Below are 14,352 nucleotides of genomic sequence, written 5' to 3'. Positions count from 1 at the left end.
ACCTCTTTTTTTTAATGTTTTTAATTGTGGTAAAAGTCACATAAGGTAAAAAATAAACATATATAAAAATAGTACAGATGATCCTGCCTGCAAAGTCGCAAAGCAGAGAGAGACACAGATGTAGAGAACAAATGTATGGACAGGAAGGGGGAGATAAATGACGTATGAACCTAGCGTATAGCACAGGGGGAGAGAAAAGGGTACAACTTTTCCTAGAACATATATTAACCTTAAAAATGTACTCCAGTACAGAGTAGGTGCAAATACTGTTCGATTCCACTTATATCAAGTTCCCAGAACAGTGAAAATCCCAGTCAGCAGGTGCACTGGTAGAGGCCGGGGGTGGGGATGGGGCGTCAGGGCTCGCTGGGGCAGTGTCAGTTTAGGAAGGTGACCCATTCTAGAGATGGACGGCGGTGATGGGCACACGACAGTACAGATGTACTTGGTGCCACTGAACTGTACAGCTGCTGCTGCTGCTGCTAAGTCGCTTCAGTCGTGTCCGACTCTGTACGACCCCATAGACGGCAGCCCACTATGCTTCTTTGTCCCTGGGATTCTCCAGGCAAGAATACTGGAATGGGTTGCCACTTCCTTCTCCAATGCATGAAAGAGAAAAGTGAAAGTGAAGTCACTCAGTCGTGTCCAACTCTTAGCGACCCCATGGACTGCAGCCCAACAGGCTCCTCCATCCATGGGATTTTCTAGCCAAGAGTACTGGAGTGGGGTGCCATTGCCTTCTCCGGAACTGTACAGCTAAATATGGTTAAAACAGTACGTTTTATATTAGGTGACTTTTAACCATATTAAACATTGAAAATGATGTAGGGTATATATATCAAAATATCCTATATGGAATATACACATATATACACAAAATGGATTATTACTCAGCTATAAAAGAATGAAATAATGCCATTTGTGATAATTTGGATAAACCCAGAGATGATCTTACTAAGCGAATTAAGTCAGACAAAGAAATAGCATATGCTATTGCTTATATGTAGAATACATATATATAAAAAAAACTGATACAAATGAACTTACTTGCCAAACAGAAACAGACTCACGTAGAACATGAACTTATGGTTTCCGGAGGGCAGGGCAGATTGAGAATTCAAGACTCACATGTACACACTGCTATATTTAAAACAGATGACCCACAAGAAACTGCTGTCACAATAGAGGTCTTTTGACTGAGAAAACGGTTTCTATATTTTTTCTTTTACAATTTCAGGTTAAATTACGTTCATAACCTTTCTACTGAAACCACTTCTGATAATCAACGTAACCAGCAGCATTTGCACACATCAGCAGAGCAGAGCTGGGAGTTCTCAACGTGGCCCAGTCCCCTGTCCTGAGCACTCATCTAGTTAAGTCAGGGACACATTTTTCTAACTATTGCTCTTGGTTTTGCATAGCTCTCCATCTCATCAGCATTCAAACACTAATCTAAAATTGGAAGTCACTTATATTCTTGCAGTTATTACAGTTGAAACTTTGGTTTACATTGTTCTTTTGAGGAACAGACTTCTAAGGCAAAATACAGCGTGACACCATTCCACATCCACTAGGCTCCCCAAAGGCCAGAAGCCCAAGACCGGGCGAGCAAGGAAAAGACGAGGAGCAGCCGGGCCCTCCCACTCTGCCGGTGCGAGGACAGAGCAGGTAAACTACCTTAGAGAAAGATTCTGCACCTTCCACCTTAGGACCCAGCACTTCCATTTCTACCCACTGATCCAAGAAAAATAAGGGAAAGAAGTGGTTACGAAGAACTATTAAGCCATGACGAAAGGGTGCATGCGTGAAGTCGCTTCAGTCATGTCTGACCCTTTGTGACCCCATGGACTGTAGCCCACCAGGCTCCTCTGTCCATGGGATTCTTCAGGCAAGAATACTGGAGTGGGTTGCCATGCCCTCCTCCAGGGGATCTTCCTGACCCAGAGATCAAACCTGCAACTCTTACATCTCCTGTATTGGCAGGTGGGTTCTTTACCAATAGCACCGCCTGGAAAGCCTTCATAATCAACTCTGAATAATCCAAAACAAAAAACAAACTTTATTAGACTTTATCACTGTAATTTCTATAATTTAATGTATTATAATTCTCTCATCTTGATGTGCCTTCCAAAGTATAGAAAGAGCATGGTTGACAACTCTAAAAGCTTGTGATTAAAATACCTACAACCCATAAAGATGTTTTATTATAACAACTAACGAAGCTGCTTAACATAAAGCACCAATGCTCGTCCCGAGCGTCCACTCAGCGCTCCAGGAACCACACCTCCATCCGGGTTCCTGCTGAGATGAGTGTTTGGAACCCCTAACTCTTAAGACCAAATGCTTCTGAAGTTTAAAATATTCCTGACTGCAGAAAAGGAAAACAGCATATATACCATGTATGATTTAAAACGTTCAGTGGGTTCAATGTCTTGTAATTAAGCAAACCAACATTTTTGCAGTGAAACATGAATACTGATGTTAAGTGGCATCTGTAATGACTAAATAGCCATGTTATTTCAGATCAGGATTTAAATCTGCCTGGCAATGCAGGAGACATAAGGGATGTGGAAGATCCCCTGGAGGAGGGCATGGCAACCCACTCTAGTACTCTTGCCTGGAGTACCCCATGGACAGAGGAGCCTGGTGGGCTACAGTCCAGGGGTCACAAAAGAGTCAAACACAACTGAAGCAACTTCTCACACACACACACACACAACTTGATTCACATTACTTTAAAACGTTTAGTTTTCAATTAACAAGCAAGCCACAAACTGTGGGAAAGCAGTGTTTGCTATACATGTATCTGGCAGAGAGCTTAAAATATATAAAGAATTCTTAACAACTAAAATTTCTAAAATATGTATCTTTATATATCTTTAATGCTTAACTTTGAAATTTTATAAAAAATGGGCAAAAAAAACATAAGCCACTTCAGAAATAGGGTAAACAAAGGTCAAGTAAGGGCCTATAAAAGTGCTCAATATTAATCATCAGGAAATAGAAATTAAACATACAGTGTGACACCATTCCACATCCACTAGGCTCCCCAAAGTGCAGAAGCCCAAGACCAGGCAAGGCAAGGATCAGACACGAGGAGCAGCCAGGACCCTCCCACTCTGCTGGTGGGAGGACAGAGCAGGTAAACTACTTTAGAGGAAGATTCTGCACTTTCTTATTAAGTTACAAAACCACCTTAGACCCAGCAATTCCATTTCTACCCACTGATCCAAGAAAAATAAAAACACATCTCCACAAAAGAGTCTTGTATGAAGATGGTCATATCAACATTATTCACAACAGGCAACAATGGAAACAGCGCAGATGCCCACCAGCAAGGCCCTACAAAGCCTGCTGTATGCACAGGATGGAGCACAACCCAGGGATAAAGGGACGCATTTGTGATACAATAAGGATGGATCTCAGAACTTTGAGTGACAGCATTCACACGCAGAAGAGAACATGCTCTATCGTGTTAAGTCCGAGAACAGGCAGAACTAACCTGTGCTGACAGAAGTCGGAAGACGGCTGCTGGGAGGTTTGTGAGGGAGAGGGAACAGCTTGCAGGGTGAGGAAACTTCACGGGCCATGGTTTATATCTTGTTTTGGAAGCGTGGGAAGTTACACAAGGTGTATGCTAACTGAACACAGACCCTATGAGTTTTTTAAACTCTGATTTCAGCGTTTGGAACTGCAGGCAAAGGACTCTGGATCTGTATTAAATACTTATTTTCCTGACAATCCTTGTCTCTGATGGAAGAAGTTAAGTATACTCTGCAGCAGAGAGGAATTCTGCTGCTAAGAACTGGGGTTTCACAGAGCTGGCCTGGGGTTTCCAGACTTAGTGACGACTTCCCACAGACCGACCTTATGTGGTGGGGTTTGGTAAACTGCTTGGCAAACTTCAGAGACAGAGAAGGTGGTTTAGCACTTAAAGCCTTGAAGTACACCTGAGTCCCTCAAACCTCACAGTGAACATCAACACCTGCAAGAAAAGGCCCATTCCAGCCACCACCTGTCCTGCACTCCAGATCACAGTGGTCAACTTTCCTACTGCTGGGGGAGTGAACCAGCGGTGACCTTGACTTGTTCACGCTCATTACTGAGGGGTCCACAGATGGGGGTGCCCGCTGTCCCTTCTCCTGTGGCCCATGGGGCTTCTACATGCCAGTCACACAGCGGTGCTCGGCCTCGACCGTGCTTTCTGGGTCAGGCTCCATACTGCAGAAGAAACACACGGCTCCAGTGGGAAAGCTCCTCTAGTTGGCAGGGAAGGTGGCTGCAATCAGGATTCTCTGGGGAAGGAGAAGACTTCTAAACCAGACCTTGCTGTCCTCTCTTCAATGCTGGCTTTGAGGAGAGGGGAAAGCGAGGAGTATCTCTCACAACTGTCAAAATCAAAATGCTTGTATCTCTGCATGCTTCTAGTCTAAAGAAAATGCAAACTTGGAATAAGATTAAATCTTCAAATTGTGTGACGTGTTCCTTAAAGGTCATTGAGAAAAAAACCCTTGTTTACTTTATGAAATTCTTGTCCTTATTTAGATTGAAACCTACTGGGTGAGTGGTAGAAAACAAACAAAAACCACAAAAGGGAAGGGGGAGGGATAAATTGGGATGGGAATGACAGATATTCACTCTTGATATAAAACAGCCAACCAACAAGGACCTACTGTGTAGCACAGGGAACTCTACTCAACACACTGCAGTAACGTGTGTGGGAATGAATCTGAAAAGAACAGAGGTGTGTGTGTGCTCCTGTCTGACTTTTAGCAGCCCGTGGACTGTAGCCTGTGGGCTCCTCTGCCCATGCAGTTTTCCAGGTAAGAAACCTGGAGTCAGTTGCCATTTTCTACCCCAGGGGATCTCCCCACCCTAGGGATCGAACCCACATCTCTCGATCTCCAGCACTGGCAAGCAGATTCTTTACCATTAGCACCACCTGGATATACATGAATATGTGAGGGAATGGCTACCCACTCCAGTATTCTCGCTTGGGAAATCTCATGGGCAGAGGAGCCTGGCTGGCTACAGTCCACAGAGTTGCAACGAGTGGGACACAACTGAGTGACTAGCACTACCACTAGATACCTAAATCCCTCTGCTGTACACCTGGAACTAACAACTTTGTAAATCAGCTATACCCCAACATACATACATACACTCATGGTAACTGTTACAAACCGACGTACAAGTAACTCTTGAGACGATTCTGTGTTTACTGCTGAAAGTAAGACCCACACAAGTCCAGTGGCAGCTGCCCTTCTAGCTGTGGGGCCAGGGGCGCTTTCCTGATACCCGAGTCCTACTTTCCCCATCTGTGGAGTGAGGATGAGGATATTTACTTCAGTAACTCCTCTGAAGTGCTCAAGTTACAAATCTCGTTTGTAACTGTCAAGCAGAGAACTGCCATTATTCAACTCCTCTTGGACAATCATTAACCAGATTACTTTCTCTTTGTCCAATTTTCTCATCTGCAAAATAGGAACAATATCAGCACGTGGCTTGCAAGGTAAAATTGATCCATGCAAAGCAGCTGAAACAATGGCCAGTCCCCAAAGAACTAAACAGGAGGCGCTTCAGGAGCACTGTTCCTCTCCATCCCGCCCAGCCGTGACACAGCCAGCCTGATGCCCCTTTCCTCACCGCCGTTGCTCTGGATCTTCAGCCGTCATGGAGGATTAAGGTCCAGAGCTACTCCAGGCCTGAGTAAGTATTGGGCTGACACTTCAATCCGCATCACCCAGAACCAGGGTAATGACAGTTGACATTTATTGCAAGCCTGTTATGCATAAGATGCGATACTGCTTTACATGTGCTACGTCGCTTAATCCTAACAAAACCCATGTGATGTCAGTGATATTATCATCCTTGTGTTACAGAGGCAAAAGCTTTAAATGTGAGCCTATTCACGAATACGCAGGAAAGAATTAAGATCCAACCCATGTCTGGTGACTCCAGAAGCAGAAGGAATAACCAAAATGGAGCAATACCTCCTTGGGAAAGACATATCATACTGGGGGTTGGGTTGGGAGCTGAAGGACCCTGAGTGTGAGTGGTCACCTTGCAGTGAGCAGAATCAGCACCTCTCCTGAGCACACGTGATTGGAACAAACTCCCCAGAGCCAAAGAGAGCCCTTGGTACCTACTACGGGCTACGGTAACAGGGCTATGTGTCCTGTTCACACTCCTGGAAGGAGCACTTCCCTGCATCGCCCGGATGGGGCGAAACACGCCTACACACATACAGTGGGCGATCTGCAGTGAGACTCTAGTCTTCTATTACGTGTTATTATTTACCAGAACAATGTCTCTGCCCAGATACACTCAGAATCAGGTGTGAACCAAATTTGCGCAGATTTCTATTTCATGCAGAATTACTTAAAACAGCATAAAACTGAAAACATAAAATGCAACAAAAGGAAAAGAGCTACCTAAATTGTGGGAAAACCTTAATGTAGGGGGATTCCCAGGTGCCACTAGTGGTAAAGAACCCGCCTGCCAACTCAGGAGACGTAAGACACACGGCTTCGATCCCTGGGTGGGGAAGATTCCCTGGAGGTGGGCATGGTAACCCACTCCAGCATTCTTGCCTGAACATCCCATGGACAGAGGAGCCTAGCAGGCTGCAGTCCACGAGGACGCAGAGAGTCGGACACGACTGAAGTGACTCAGCACACATGCACTTAGTGTGGGATACTGTCGACATTTTAATAATGTTTTCAAAGTGTGTTTGATAACTGAAAAATAGTTATGAAAAACTAGCTAGTGAAACAGCACCTGTGTGTCTGCGTGCTAAGTCGCTTCAGTCACGTCTGACTCTGTACGACCCCACAGACGGCGGCCACCAGGTTCCCTGTCCCCGGGACTCTCCAGGCAAGAACACTGGAGTGGGTGCCATTTCCTTCTCCAATGCAGGAAAGTGAAAAGTGAAAGTGAAGTCGCTCAGTCGTGTCCGACCCTCAGCGACCCCATGGACTGCAGCCTTCCAGGCTCCTCCGTCCATGGGATTTTCCAGGCAGGAGTACTGGAGTGGGGTGCCATTGCGTGTACATATATTAATATATATAATGCCGGTTGTATAGATAACCTGAACATAATTTTATACCACAAAACTTACATGCATATAAAACATAATTATATGCATACAAACATATGCATAGAAATAAATTATTCTAAAATATGAATATGACTATCTCCAACAAGATCTTGGATAATTTGTATCTGCTTCTCTTTCATTTTTATATATTTCCTAATTTTCTATAGTTTTATAAATAAAAAGGAAACATTCAAAATAACAAACTACAATGAAGAGCTAAAACAAAATAATAATAATGCGCACTGTGACCTTATCTGTGCCTGTTTCCAACCAGGGAAACAGCTAGCTGGCTAGATAGAACACAAGGGCATCAGTGAAGAATTATTAATACTTTGTGTGTGTGTGTGTGTGTGTGTGTGTGTGTGTGTGTATATATCTACTTCCCAGACTGACAGTTTAACCCTGACTTTGCCATTTTTGCCACATAAACACAGCCTAGTTACTACTGGCCTAGAGCTTTAGAGACAGCACATGGAAATTGGACATATCTATAGAACACTATGGTTACTCAATTAATAGCTCTTCTCACTGTCATATTCTGCCTCCCATTGTTATATTTGATTTTTATATCTATGTTACTCAATTATAATCCCAGTGAGGATGGGAATTATCCTATTCCCTACAGCACCATGCAAAAAGTTGGTTAAGAGCAAGTCTCCAATTAAACCCACAAAATAAAGACTAGGCAGTTAAGGAATACTTGAGAAATCCTCCCAGTTTACATGGGTCACATCAGCAGCCACGTGAGGCACAGGAAGGGCGCACACCCGGGGGCAGGTGCAGTGGCCCTCAGGACTCCGTCTCCAACCAGGAACTGCAGGAAATGATCGATACAGCTGGGTCTAGAATGCTTTCTCAGAAGCACACTTGAATAGGTAAAACGTACTGTACAAAGCAAGCCAGTTCCATCTTTCAAAATATATATAACTTAAGACAGGGAAGTTTTTAATTTGGGGTAAGGCGTTTACTAACTAATCCAAATTATCTTTCAGCTTTATCTTTTCAACTGTAGGTCTTTCCGCTGATTTTCAAAAGTACATACACATTTATCTCAAACTATGATTACCTTCGAGGTCCCATATGTTGGAAAAATCTTGGAAACAGTAAAAAAGGATAAAATTATATTTGTCATAAAAATTGCCCAAAGTATGTGTCTAATATTTTAAACTATGACTGTCTTTTCCTTTACCATTTATCGTTAATCTTCATATTATTATACTTTTCTGTGTCACACTATAAAGATCAGATTCATTTGTCATGTTTGCACACTTGAGAAGGTGTGTCCTAAACCCTGGTGGAAAGAAGAGGGGTTTTGCAAACACGCTGGGGTTTACACTGCAGCTCTTCCACTTACTGGGTGTACCACCTTGGCATGCAAATGCCTTTGAATTGTTTCCTCATCTGTAACATAAATTAAAATGTCACCTTTTATGATTCCCAATTTCTGTCAACCTTCAGTTAACCTGCAGTTAACAGAAAGATAGGTATGAGTGGAGATAGGTATGAGATAGGATGAACGGAGATAGGTATGAGAGCCTGGCCTCAATTTAAATGCCCTCCAGCCATTCAAGACAATGCTACCTACCTAAAGAAGCCCCCCCACGCACGCCGGGGCAGGGAGGGAGGTGCAATTGCCCAGTCATTGGTTAGCGAATTGGAGGAGCATCCAATGGGAGTGTGAAAATGTGAGCTAAACCATCCTGACTGTGCCTGTGGTTTAGCTTTGTATTTAAAAAAGGAAATAAACTTGAAAATTGTCAGCATAAAAATGAAACAAAAATTAAAATATTTATTGCCATGAGAAACAGTCACCTTTGAAGCAATAAAAATCATCTAGTGTCTGAGAACTAAATGAGCTTGCCTACGTGGAAGCATTTTAACTGACGTGTGTTTTCACTGCCATCGCTGTTTTAAATATGCACTCATCCCACCCAGGATTCATGCTTCATGACGCCAACCACTTGCATTGACCGACTGACTGACTGACTGAAGTAGTTGATGCACAAGGCTGTGTTAGTTCCATGTGTACAGCAAAGTGATTGTTATAAATATTTTTCAGGTTCTTTTCCCTTCTAGGTTACTACAGACTGTCGAGAACAGCTCCCCGTGCCATACAGCAGGTCCTGGGAACTGCCTGTATTTAAACACCGCATTGGAAGCCCCGTGACCGGCTCCGTGAGAGCTCCACGCTCAGCACGCGTCGCGCTCCTCCTGGACTCTCTGGCCTCCGCTCCCCTCATGCGGGGCCAGCACTGTGCCTTGGTCCCGGTGCCTCTAACGCTCTCCCCCTCCCTTTGGCCCTCCCGTCCTCCCGCCCTCAGCTTAGGCACCACACTGCAGATGCCTCCCCGGACACCTCTGACCTGGAGGACTCCTCCTCCTGTAGCCCAGCAGTGCACCGCGCAGCTCCCCTTCACGGATGCTGTCTCGAGGTGCCTGTTAGACACTCACTGAACAATGTAAAGACGATGAGTAGGAAGCTCTTTGCAGGCTTGAGTCAGGTAGACGGGGGGTCCAAAGCAGCTTCCGCTAAATCCAGCGTTGCTCGATTATTAACAGCGTGCTGTCTTGCGAGCCCTGCGGCCCTGGAGAAACTATTTAACTTGTCTTGCTTGTTCTCTCAAAGAGATGCTTGGTTTCTGCTTTACAAATGAAGTCATCTATACCATTTTTCTTGACTCCACATGTATGTGTTAATATACAATAACTGTTTTTCTGACTTACTTCACTCTGTATGAGTCTCTGGGGCCATCCCCATCTCTACTAATGACCCAACCCAGCCCCTTTTATGGCTGAGTGATATAGTCCATTGTATATATGTACCACACCTCTTTATCCATTCCTCTGTTGATGGACATTAGACAGAAAGACACACAGACATAAAGGTCAAACATGGACACCCAAGGGGGAGGAGGGGCGGGCTGGACTGCGCAGCTGGGCCTGACGTGTACACACCGCTATGCACAAAAGAGGTGGCTGACGAGACGCACAGTAGAGCACAGAGAGCCCGACTCCGTGCTTCGTGGTGCCCTTAAGTGGGAAGAAATCCAAACGGGAGAGGACGCACGTTCACCCTGAGCGGATTCACTTTGCTGTACAGCAGGAACTAACAACACTGTAAAGCAACTGAACGCCGATAAAATAAAACTGTTTTTAAAGAGACTCCGTTATATCGGAAACTAAGCAGAACTGGCGTTGCTTGCATTCGTTGGCTCAAAAAACGGGAGAAGACTTGCCCACGGCGGGCACAGCCCGCTACCTCTGCCCCACGACAGCACCTGCCCCCGAGGACCACTCCCTGCTGGCACTGGAGACGAACCGGTTTCTCTCAAAGCCCTTCTGTGCCTGGGCCTTCATCCCCGCATCCCCGCATCCCCGCATCCCTGCCTCCTTAAGGAACCGAATCCAGCCATGCTTCCCTCTTTCTTGTGCATCACCGATGTTTCTCTTTCTTCGAGATCATCCCCAATGGATCTAAAAATATTCTATGATTTGCCTTAAAAAATAATTTTTAAAAATGGCTCATTCCAGCTGAAGGATGACTTATTTGCAGCAAAAGTCTTCAACAAAAGGGTCTTTCCTCACTCTCTGCCACCCTTTCTCGTCCCATAGTCTTCTGGGCGCACTGTAGTCAAGCTTTTGCTCCAGGTAAGGTATCGAAACTGTTTCCAGGAAGAGCCTCCGGTCAAGGTCATCGATGGCTTCTGTGCTGGCCCCCGCTGCACAGCTGACGGCTCCTACCTCGCCGACACATTCTGCTCGCTGGCCGCCTACCTCACAGCGCCCTCCTTCTCAGAGGAGACCTGCAGCTGCCAGACCTCAGGCCTCTGCTCCCCCGCCCTCTCTCCCTGCACACGTTGCTCTGGCAGTCTCGTTCACTTCCATGTCATCAGATGCACATTCATACCTGTCGCAGGCTCATCCTCCTAACTGCAGACTCGGATGTCCAGTCCCCTGTCCCAGCCGCTCCACTGTCCAGCAGACGCAAGTCCAAACCAAACTCCCGCTCCGCCCACCGCCGTCCCCACCTCAGCAGACAGCAGTACCTTTTGCCGGCTGCTTAGAGGGAAAAACAAGGCCAACATCGGTCCTTCCCTTTCCTTCCTTCCTTGTCCATCCAACCCCTCAGGAAACCCTCCTGGCCCTGTCTTCAAATCCTGCATTTCCCGCAACCATGTCCAGGTCATCAGTATTACTGCAATAGTCTCCTTATTAGTTTTTTTTTTTTTTAATAGATACTTCCACTGTGGTTCACCATCAGAGTCCTCCTCAGGAAATCCTTTAAGCGTCTAACTAAGCCAGACCATTTCACTCTGCCACTCAAAACTTCGCAGTGGCTTCAAATCTCACAAAGATAAAAGCAAAACTCTCCAAAGGCTACCCGGTCCCACGTCAGCTGGGCCCCTTTCCTCTCTGAGCTCTCTCTAAGTCCTCCCCTCATCAACTCCAGCCACACCGGCTGCCTGGGCGCGGTCCCCACCAGGTGCGCTCACTGGGGGCCGCTGCACCGTCTCAGGACTGGGACCAGCCTTCCCCGGATGCCTGCATGGTTCAGCCCATCCCCCCGTTCAAGCATTTGCTCAGATACCTACCTTGACTCTCGTTTAAACTGAAAGCTCCAACTTCCCTCTCCCAGTCTTGCTACTTACTTCTTTACCATTCTCTCGTCTCCCCATCCCACAGGATTTATCACCCTCTAACATATGAAGTAACTTAGCAAATTATGTTTATTGACGGCCTCTCCCAACTAGAATATAAATCCCACAAGGCAAGTGCTTTTAACTGTTTTGAATCCCAAAAGCCTAGAACAGTCTTGGCACTTGACCTACTGGGGGATGAAGGGGGAGATTAGAGGTGGACAGCGGGGTCCCACAGTTGTCTGTGAAGGCTTTCGGCATCCAGTGTCTTTTGTGTCTTCCCCTCGTCCCCTCCTACCGCAGGTAAATTTCTTTTGCGGCATGGTGAGGGGCTGGAGTGGGGACATAGCCACAGAGAGCTCCATGTTTATCTTGTCCCATCTATTGATCCCAAAGTGGAGAGCTTTTTTCTTTAGGAATTGATAGCATTCCAGGGACTCTGATTCATTTGGTCAGTGGACAAAACAATGGCCATGTCTGGTCACAAGGCCACCCTCCTGGGGGTGAGGACCTGTGACTGACAGCTTCACAGGAACCAGATGCAGACCAAGCGTTATCACCTACATGCAGCAGAACGTCACGGGGTCAAATGGGCTGGCATATCAAATGGCCACTCCACTGTCCCATTCCTCTGAACTTTTTCTTTTCTATTAGCCTTTTCCTAATTTCATTTTGTTCCCTCTTCTAGTCGGGCATATGGTTGTTTGTGAAAACCATGTTTCTAAAAATCAGAATATTAAAAACCTGGAACATATCACATGAGCCTTAAGATGTAGGAAAAAGGTGTGAAGCCCAACACTAGAGAAGAGGCCTCACAGGTTCACAGGCGGCACCTGACAACCACAACAGCGGCTTACTGTGCACAGAGTACTGTGCCTGCTGACTGCAAAGACTCGCAAGGTAAGTTACTATTCACCACATTTTTATGGACGACCAGTCTAGGGAGACAACGTTTCTTGTCCCAGGACCATGAAACAATGAAATGATGGGTCCTGGATTCAAGACAGGTCCTTTGGGGATATCTCTGGGGGTCTAGTGGTTAAGAATCTGCCTTCCAATGCAGGGGACATGGGTTCAGTCCCCGGTGGGGGACCTAAGATCCCACCTCTGTGAGGCAACTAAACCCACGTGCTGCAGCTCCTGCGTGTGCTGTCCAGCCCAAGCACCCCAGCTAGAGAAGGCCACCCCCACGAGGAAAGATCCTGCACGCCACAACTAAGAGCTGGCGTAGCCAAATAAAAATAGTTAAAAGTATCTGGCCTCTTGAGTTCATGTGTTACAAACTTCTTACTGTATGCAGCACAGCCTGCTCAGAAAAATTTTTCTAGCAAATGACATTTTTTTCTCACTTTAAAGTTTTCACGGTGGCCACGTTCTTATGCAGCAACCATCATCATGAGTATGTAAGGCTGGAATCCTCTCCACACCAGACCGAGTCCAGCTCTTGTTAACATAGCCAGATACTTGCTTTTATTTCTTCCACAGAATCCATCCAGGAGACACCAGCATGCGAGAAATGCAGCGCCGTGCTGTGCTTTCCCTTCAATCTTCGCAATGAGCATCTAGACTTTCATCTCCTGTGACTGAACAAGCCCAACATCATTAAGAAATGGGAATTCTTTTCCAGAGTCACTGGAGATGACGCTGTTCGGCCACAACATCCTATTTTCATCCTCTGTGTCGCCATGATTCATCGTAGTTTCAAGAAAGTGCTCTGTGAGAGACTTAAACACAGATTCATTCTGGCTCAGTGTATGAATGCATGCTGCTAAGTCACTTTAGTCGTGTCCGACTCTGTGCGACCCCAGAGATGGCAGCCCAGCAGACTCTGCCATCCCTGGGATTCTCCAGGCAAGAACACTGGAGTGGGTTGCCATTTCCTTCTCCAATGCATAAAAGTGAAAAGTGAAAGTGAAGTCGCTCAGTCGTGTCCGACTCTTAGCAACCCCATGGACTGCAGCCTACCAGGCTCCTCCGCCCAAGGGATTTTCCAGGCAAGAGTACTGGAGTGGGGTGCCATTGCCTTCTCTGGTATGAATTCATACCTCCTACTAATTCTGGGCAAGAATGTTAATTCTATACAAAATTAGGTACTAGTTTTCAGATAACCCTTTCCCTTCCTACACAACAGTAAAAACAGAGTCACTAAAGTGCTCGAAGCAACATAAGATAGGGGTCAAGAACATGGGTCCCAAGGCCAGGATCCCTCCATGAAAACTTCAATTCTGTCCTTCTGAACTGTGTGACTCTGAGCAAACCCCTTGTCCCTCTCCCTCTCTCCAGCTATGAAAAAGGAGAACTGATCGTAGATCCTACTCCATAGGAGTGCTGTGAGCATTCAACAAGCTACACGAAAAGCACTTAGAACAGTGCCAGGATAAGATTAAAGGCTACATACGGGCGGGGGCAGGGGGTGGGGGTGTGTTCTGATTTTATCCAAGCCTTTCATTTTACAGATGAGGACACTTGGCAAAAAGAGGTTATGTTACTTGCCCGACATCATAAATCTAGTGTGTAAACATCTGCCAACCCCTAACCCAACTATTTCCACAAATGCATCATCTTTCCTTTTATAGCCTGTCTTTTAACACATAAAATGGTTTCCATTCATTAAAG

General features: G+C 45.8%; 2 long non-coding RNA genes across 16 annotated transcripts in view; one reads left to right on the top strand and one right to left on the bottom strand.

Moving 5' to 3' along the window:
- LOC147356039 (uncharacterized) overlaps positions 1–9,769 on the top strand; it is an 86,928-nt gene extending 77,159 nt beyond the window's left edge. The window contains exons 3-4 of the long non-coding RNA XR_015142996.1: positions 5,486–5,709; positions 9,159–9,769. This is a non-coding gene — a long non-coding RNA (uncharacterized LOC147356039). The remainder of the gene's footprint in view (positions 1–5,485; positions 5,710–9,158) is intronic.
- Positions 1–14,352, bottom strand: part of LOC147356037 (uncharacterized) — a 214,512-nt gene that overhangs the window by 41,577 nt on the left and 158,583 nt on the right. The gene's annotated exons all lie outside the window — the stretch shown is intronic.

The sequence above is a fragment of the Bos grunniens genome, chromosome 16, assembly GCF_055505025.1.
Source record: "Bos grunniens cultivar Pamir isolate PY7600 chromosome 16, Bosgru_T2T1.0, whole genome shotgun sequence".
Lineage (NCBI taxonomy): Eukaryota > Metazoa > Chordata > Mammalia > Artiodactyla > Bovidae > Bos > Bos grunniens.
Note: the sequence above shows the minus strand (reverse complement) of the source record. Positions and strands in the feature narration are given on the sequence as shown.